Raw genomic sequence first — 7,024 nt, forward strand, 5'->3', positions numbered from 1 at the left:
ACTTTTAGCCTATTTTACTGTAAGGAAATAAACTTCTCTTTGTTAAAACCATCCACTTGTGGTATTTCTGTTATAGCAGCACTAGATGACTAAGACAGGAGGCTTTTGTCTGCCGAGTAGGTAGGAGCACATATTCCTATGCTGAACATTTCCAGTACAATACACTTCATGATGAAGTTCTCTGAATTGTTGCTTTCTATTCTTTTGTACTTCCTAGGCCCACACCTAATTCTTATCAGTCTTAGAAAACAGGCATCGCCAAGGTCATAGGTTTTGGATTCATGATTATCCCTCACCAAGGCCGTTCCAATCACCAGCTGCTTTAAGGGCAGGTAACATGCGGCACAACGAGCTGTGACATGGTGGCATGAAGCACCTATCAGGTACCGGTGATTTACAGCAGTCAGCTTTACAATGAGCAACTATGGTTGGGGATTACCTGAAAACAAATCAGTCTCTCTCCAAATCCATCTTCCCAAACTGTGAAGCAAAGCACTCAGGCAAATCTCTCTAGGGATCTGAATTCCAAAATTCCATGTGAGATAGCTCATATAATTCCCTTCTGCAATACAATCAACATGAAAGCAAGATAAGGACAGTTTCTAAAGAGACACTTACCTGTATTCTCCAAATGTGGCTGTAGGATAATGTTGAAACACCAGTGTCACCCAAGGGAGAATAGCAGCTAGTGCAAGGCCAGCATCTGGGGGTCATGTCCCCTGGTCCAGTCCAACTTCCTGACATCCTTTCCGGTCACAGAGCAAGGGGGGAAGGCCACTGGCTATGCTTATCCCCTGAGGCATGGTAGCCTGGCTGAGGATTTCCCAGGGAAATGTTGCTTTGCCCTTGCAGTTTTTGTACAGGTCTCTGTGGGTTTTGTAGCACGGTGCGTATCCTGCCAATCACAGTGCTACAGAGCTTTACAAAAACCTCCCTTTGGTTTCGCACTACGTGGGCTCTGAGAACATCTGAGGCCAGATGTTGTCTCTAAGTTAAGTGGCAACAAAATCAAAGGGTTTTGGCAGTTAGCTTCAGGGCCGGCTCATTCAGGTGCTTCTGTCTGGGGCCCTTTTGCCCTGCTGGCCAGGCCTGCCCTGGTGTTTGTGACTAGAATGGACTTTTAGAAATCACCATGTCCACTCCATCTGTGCTTTCTGGCCAGCCTGCCTTCAAACGGCTTCCCACAGAGGAGTTTGTCAGATATCTGAATATCTCATGTGGATTCTACATGCTGTGGATTAGTCAGAAAATGTTTGTGGTCAACATAATTTCTCCTGTCACCTGCAAAACTTCTGTCTCACCTCTGCCAGCCCCGCTTTACACTCGAATAGTGGTATGCAGTTTACAAAGGGCTTTCACATAAATTTAAAATTTTATCCTTTCCGTTGGCTCTCTAGTTGCTAAATTCAGGGCCAGTAGCCCATATGGTGCTTTTTGTGTTTTGGAAAAATCAACCCCACTGGGCGAATGCAGAGGTAGGCCCTTGGGTTCAAGTTTGGCAAACAGATGTCATCTTTGTGTGCTTTGTGTGCTTTGTGTACCTTTATAAAAGGTAGCCCTTTCTCCAGCTAGATGCAGCTCCACATGAGGGCCTTTGCTCAGCTGGCAGAGCATGAGCTAAATTTTAGCCTCACTTGTCTCCTCTGCTGAGTGCTCTTGTGCAAGACACAACCTGTGCAACCGGAGGCAGTGGACCTGGCCAAGCTCAGCTGATGATTTTTAGTTGTATTCTTGTCTGACCTCTGATTTTTTTTTTTTGGGGGGGGGACACAATTTAATCCATAACAACAGCCAAGTAGACATAATCCATTTCACACATGTTCTCAAGATAAAAGACAAGAAGTCCTCATATAAAGGAGCCACTCCACAGCAATGGGTTTTTTGTTGTTGTTGTTAGTTCTCAATAAGGGGCCTTAACAGCATCATTTGTCACACATTGCTGCTGTGTGCCACTGAGTCATTTCCAACTCATAGTGACCCTATAGGACAGAGTAGAACTGCCCCATAGGGTTCCTAGGCTGTAATCTTTAAGGGAGCAGATTGCCAGGTCTTTTCTCCCTGGAAGCCACTTGGGGTTAAAACTGCCGATCTTCAGATTAGCAGCCGAGCACTTTAACCACTGCACCACCAGGGCTCCTTTGTCACACATTGTTTATCCTGAATTCACCTGGTTATTGGGGTGGCCACCAGTGTTTGTTAATTGCCTTTATCCAAAGAAATAATAAACTCCTCGTATCTGTATAAGAGGAAGTAGTTTACAGCTTGGAGCCAGCCGAAGTTAGGCTCTTAGCCTCCCCAGAGCTGACCTCTGATTTTTGACAGTCATTCCCTTCTGCTTGAAAACTTTTTCCTGGGCTCCCAAGACGCTGGTTTTTGTTTGCCTTTGATCTTTGCGTCTATCACTGTGAAAATGAAACAAAACAATAAGCTCCTTGAAAATGACCTTATTAAGCATTAATCCTTAAAGGAGAGTGTGAATTTTTTTTTGTTGTTGTTCATCAAAAGGGAGCAGGTTGAGCTTCACACTTTCCCTGGGGGATCATATCCAAATCTATGGCTTAATTTAAGTATCACATTTTACTTGGGATCCTTTGTGACAGCTCCCTCCCATCCTACGTATACCTAACCGCATGCCTGCCCCATAAACTCCAAGCAGCTTCATCCCATATACGAAGTCTAACATTCTTTTACTGATTGAAAACAAAACAAAACAGGAAAAGAGTAACAGATAATGTGACAAGGGTGGCTTACATAGAAAGTAGGCAAAAAAGTAGGGGCCAGATGAGAATAAAAAATGGTAACTTGGACTCTTGAGTATAGCTAATTTTAGCTGCTAGTCTTGAAATGGCAAGAGGTAAGTGGTTACTCTTTGAATAACAAGTAAAACTTCTAATTAGCCCATGAGATTCACTGACTCCTCCTAATCCTGGTGTACAGACTTTCACAAGCAGCCATCAGAAAGTAGTCTGAATAGAACTAGCTATAGGGAAAAGAGTCCTGGTGGTGCAACAGTTAAGTGCTCGGGTCTAACCAAAGGTTGCTTGTTTGAACCCACCTAGTGGCTGCAGGGGAGAAAGACCTGATGATCTGCTCCCATAAAGATTACAGCCTAGAAAATCGTATGAGGCAGTTCTACTCTGTCACACGGGGTCATTATAAGTTGAAAAATCAACTTGATAGTACCCAACAACAACAGCTATAGGAAACAAAAGGTTGGGAATGAAAAGGCAGTGAAACTCTGGAGTAGTATCAAAACTTAAGTCTCTTGGTGGTGCGAAGGGTTAAGTGCTTGACTACTAGCTGAAAGGTTGGTGGTTTGAACCTACCCAGAGGCACCTCGGAAGACAGGCCCCGTTATCTACTTCTGCAAGGTTACAGCCATTGAGAACCCTATGGAGAAGTTCTACTCTTCACACATGGGGTCACCATGAGTCAAAATCAACTAGACAGCAACTAACAACAACAATCAAATTTTAAACCATGCAACCCTGTGGGTGTGGGACAGAGTTTTGGGGTGATGAGCCCTCACGAAAGTGTAGCAGTTGTTGCTCCCAACTCTTTGCCCCCTCTCTGTAACTGAAGTATACATCTAGGCTCTTTGCCAAGTGACTTTGCAGGGCCTCCTATTATAGCAGGCAGAGTATACATCCTTCTCCATTGACTTTGGGGCTTGGCCCTGCTTGGATCCATAGAATATGGGTGCAAGTGACTCAAAACTTATTATCTCTCCTTAATTAGGAGAAGACCTTTGAGAGAAGGGATTTTTCTTATTCATCTCTGTCTGCCCATGCCAGCACAGTGCTGAAATGTCTTCTGAATCCATGTAAAGGATGAAGTAACACAGGTTCAGAGAGGATAAGCTAAGAAGTGACAGAGCCATGGCCAGAACCCACATCTTCCCAATTCCTAGTCCCTTCCTCTGTCTCTGGTACCAGGCTGACTCACAGAAGACTAACTTATATTTGTCTAGTGGTACAAATTACCATTAGTTGTACAACAGATTGATTTTTTAGCATTAGCCTGAGTTAAGCATCACTGGGAAGATAAATTTGTTGTGATTTGCTCCACACAATGTAATATATTCTAAAGCCAAATGGAAATGAGTTTCACATTGTCTGTATCTCTGGATTATTCTAATCACATTCTCCTCCACTAACATGGGTATTCAAGGATCAGTTATGCCTCTGGAGAGAAGCCCTAGAATATCACAGCTGGGAGGGACTTCAATGATCATACATTCATTCCCGTGGTTTTCGAATGAGAGAGCCTAGAAATATCCAAAGAAGTTTTGCAACTTGGCCAAGGCACCCAACTTTAAAGGAACATACAAGAAATCTGGTGTCCCAATTCCCAGTCCAATGATTTTTTTTTTGGCACACTAGGAAAATACCCAGTCTTCTTCAGTCTTTCATTCTACCATTTATGGTTTGAAAGTGTTTCTGGGTATTCTCTCAGTTCCACAGCTCATCTCCTTCTCTGGGGTGGTTGTAGAATGGCCTGGACAACTTGGCCTTTTCTTTCTGTATGTGGCTTTTCATTGCTGTATGAAATGCTCTTCTGTGGGAAAGACGAGGGGCAGGCACAGGGAGGGTGTTTCCTGGAGGAGGCTGGGCCATATTCTCAGTGCCAGGCAAGCTCATTTTCAGGAGGAAACAGGGGAAAGGAACAGTGTGTGGAGACGTGATTTACCATGGTAAAGTCCAGTCCTGGCTAAGACCAGGCCTCATGCTCAGAGACTTCAAAGCACCTTGAGAAAACTTATGGGATACCAAAACAAGAATTGAAATAGGAAGTGGACAGGGACACCCTTCAGTCTTGAAATATCTGGGACTGTGGACTTTGAACAAAATTTATCTATCTTCACCCCCTGTTCCCGGAATTAACAAGTACACTTTAAGGGTTGTAGACAAACTGCAGTGTATTCAAAGGAGAATAATAAGCCTGTTGAAGAGACTACAAATCATGTCTAGGGAGGAACGTCTGAAAAACATGGGGGAGTGTAGACCAAGGAAGGGATATACTGGGGGCATTTGGTCATAGTCTTCAGATATTTATCTGGGAAGAGCTGGCTCATTAGAAGACAATTGGATTCTCATGTCTGCTTATGTATTTTATCTATTGCAATATGTTGGTTTGGTTAAAGTATACGATGATGTAAAAATGGCATAGAGACAGCGTCTGACCTTCTCTAACTTCACAAGGGGGAAGGAGAATCAAGATCAACAGCCTAAGGCTGATTCCCATGAGGCAGGGGTCAGACATGCCTTCTCTCTCTACCATCTTTACCAACTCTGACACCAACCGTCCCTCCGACGGCGCTCTCTACTTCTCTGCTGGGTTCGATAATTCATTGCAATGGCCACACAGAACTCACAGACAATACTCATGATTATGGGGTTTATTAGGGAAGTAACAGTTACAATTCAGGCTCAGGAACACTCAGGATACAGTTCTTCCATCAAGACAGGCTCTTCCCAGCTGTGCTTGCAGGCATGCCTCTCCCTGGCTCCAGGCCTCTGCCCAAAGGCACTCAGACTTCTCTCTCTGTGGGCCGAGAAGCCCACCATGCTGTCTTCTGCTGCCAGGTTTCTGCTGCCAGGTCTCAGCTGCTGGGTTTTGCTGCCTTCAGTGTTAAAGTTTTTTCTCTCTCTCTGTCTCCCGGTTCCAGGAGTTTCTCGGCACAGGGATCCCAGTTTCAAAGGACATGCTGGCTCTTGGCTGTTCTTCCTTGGTGGTGGTGGGATCTTCTCTTTCCCACCTCTGGGGTGGCCCATTTCAAGCCCAGTGGGTTGGCAAACTGACCAATCCTTTTGGTGGGCTACAATTACCATAGCTGCATTGTTCCATCCAATCACTTGGGTGGGAGTTACAAGACCATGCCTAGAAAGGCCACACAAAAGTGATGCACCACACCACAGAGGGACATCTGATCTCACACAGACATACAGTTGGAAAAGAGAGGAGTATTTTAATAGCCCTTTCAGAGAATTGTGAGTATAGTATTCTTCATGGTACCACACCAAAATTTGGCAAGAGGTAGTTTCTTAGAGATTAGTTGCATTGTGGAATCTGACACCATGCTAATGAACTTTTCAAATTCTGTTACATTAAACTTCATTGGTTTATTTTGCATTTTGGGTAGATCTTTTAATATGCATGGTTTTGTAACATCATGAATGGGTCACTTGGAAATAATTGGTTCACTGAGTTAGGCAGCTTCTACATGTTGCCATATTTCACTACACAATATCAAAATATCACTGATCTCATCAGAAAAGTCTTTAAATATTGGGGAGCCATCCAGCTCATGGTGGCAGATACAACTTTTTCTTGATGTGACAGGCTCAGTTCATTCATTTTCAAGAAAATGCGTGCCAAATGAATACTCAAATCTGAATAACCATAACTTGTCTGCCAATCATTCGTTCAAGAAAAAGTGGCTAGTTCAGCTTGCAACTAAAACAACCACACAGTGTTTTCCCTTGAGGTAATTATCGTAAGTTGGGATGCAGCAGAAGTACTTTATGTGTACTTCCCATTTTGTCACACATAATACCAAAAAGACATATACTCAAGGCTTGAGATTTAATAAAATTAATAATTTTTACTGCTTTGTCAATAACATTTTAAAGTGAAACTGGCTGTTTTTCCCCCCTGCACACTTGTGGCTGTGAATACAATGACTACATGAAGAATTGACGTCACTGCCTTGATTCACACTAAGGCACCAGCAGTTTTTACTGACCATTACTTTTGTACCATTAGTGGAAATGTCAACACAATGAAAACTGGCAAATAATGTTTTGCTATTATTATGAAAACAGCTCTGACCTCACAGAGTCTCTGGAAAGGTCTTGGGGTCGCCAGGAGTCCAAGGACCATATTCGAGAACCACTGGCCTAATTCTATGTTGTTTGTGATGCAAAAGCTGCAACGGTAGCAGCAAATCCCAGGCTTTCCCTACAGTTTCACCGCTCTCTACTTGCTTGCTAGTGCTTAACCGAAAACCAAACCTGTTGCCATC

This window comes from Trichechus manatus, unplaced genomic scaffold (assembly GCF_000243295.1).
Source record: "Trichechus manatus latirostris isolate Lorelei unplaced genomic scaffold, TriManLat1.0 scaffold00268, whole genome shotgun sequence".
Lineage (NCBI taxonomy): Eukaryota > Metazoa > Chordata > Mammalia > Sirenia > Trichechidae > Trichechus > Trichechus manatus.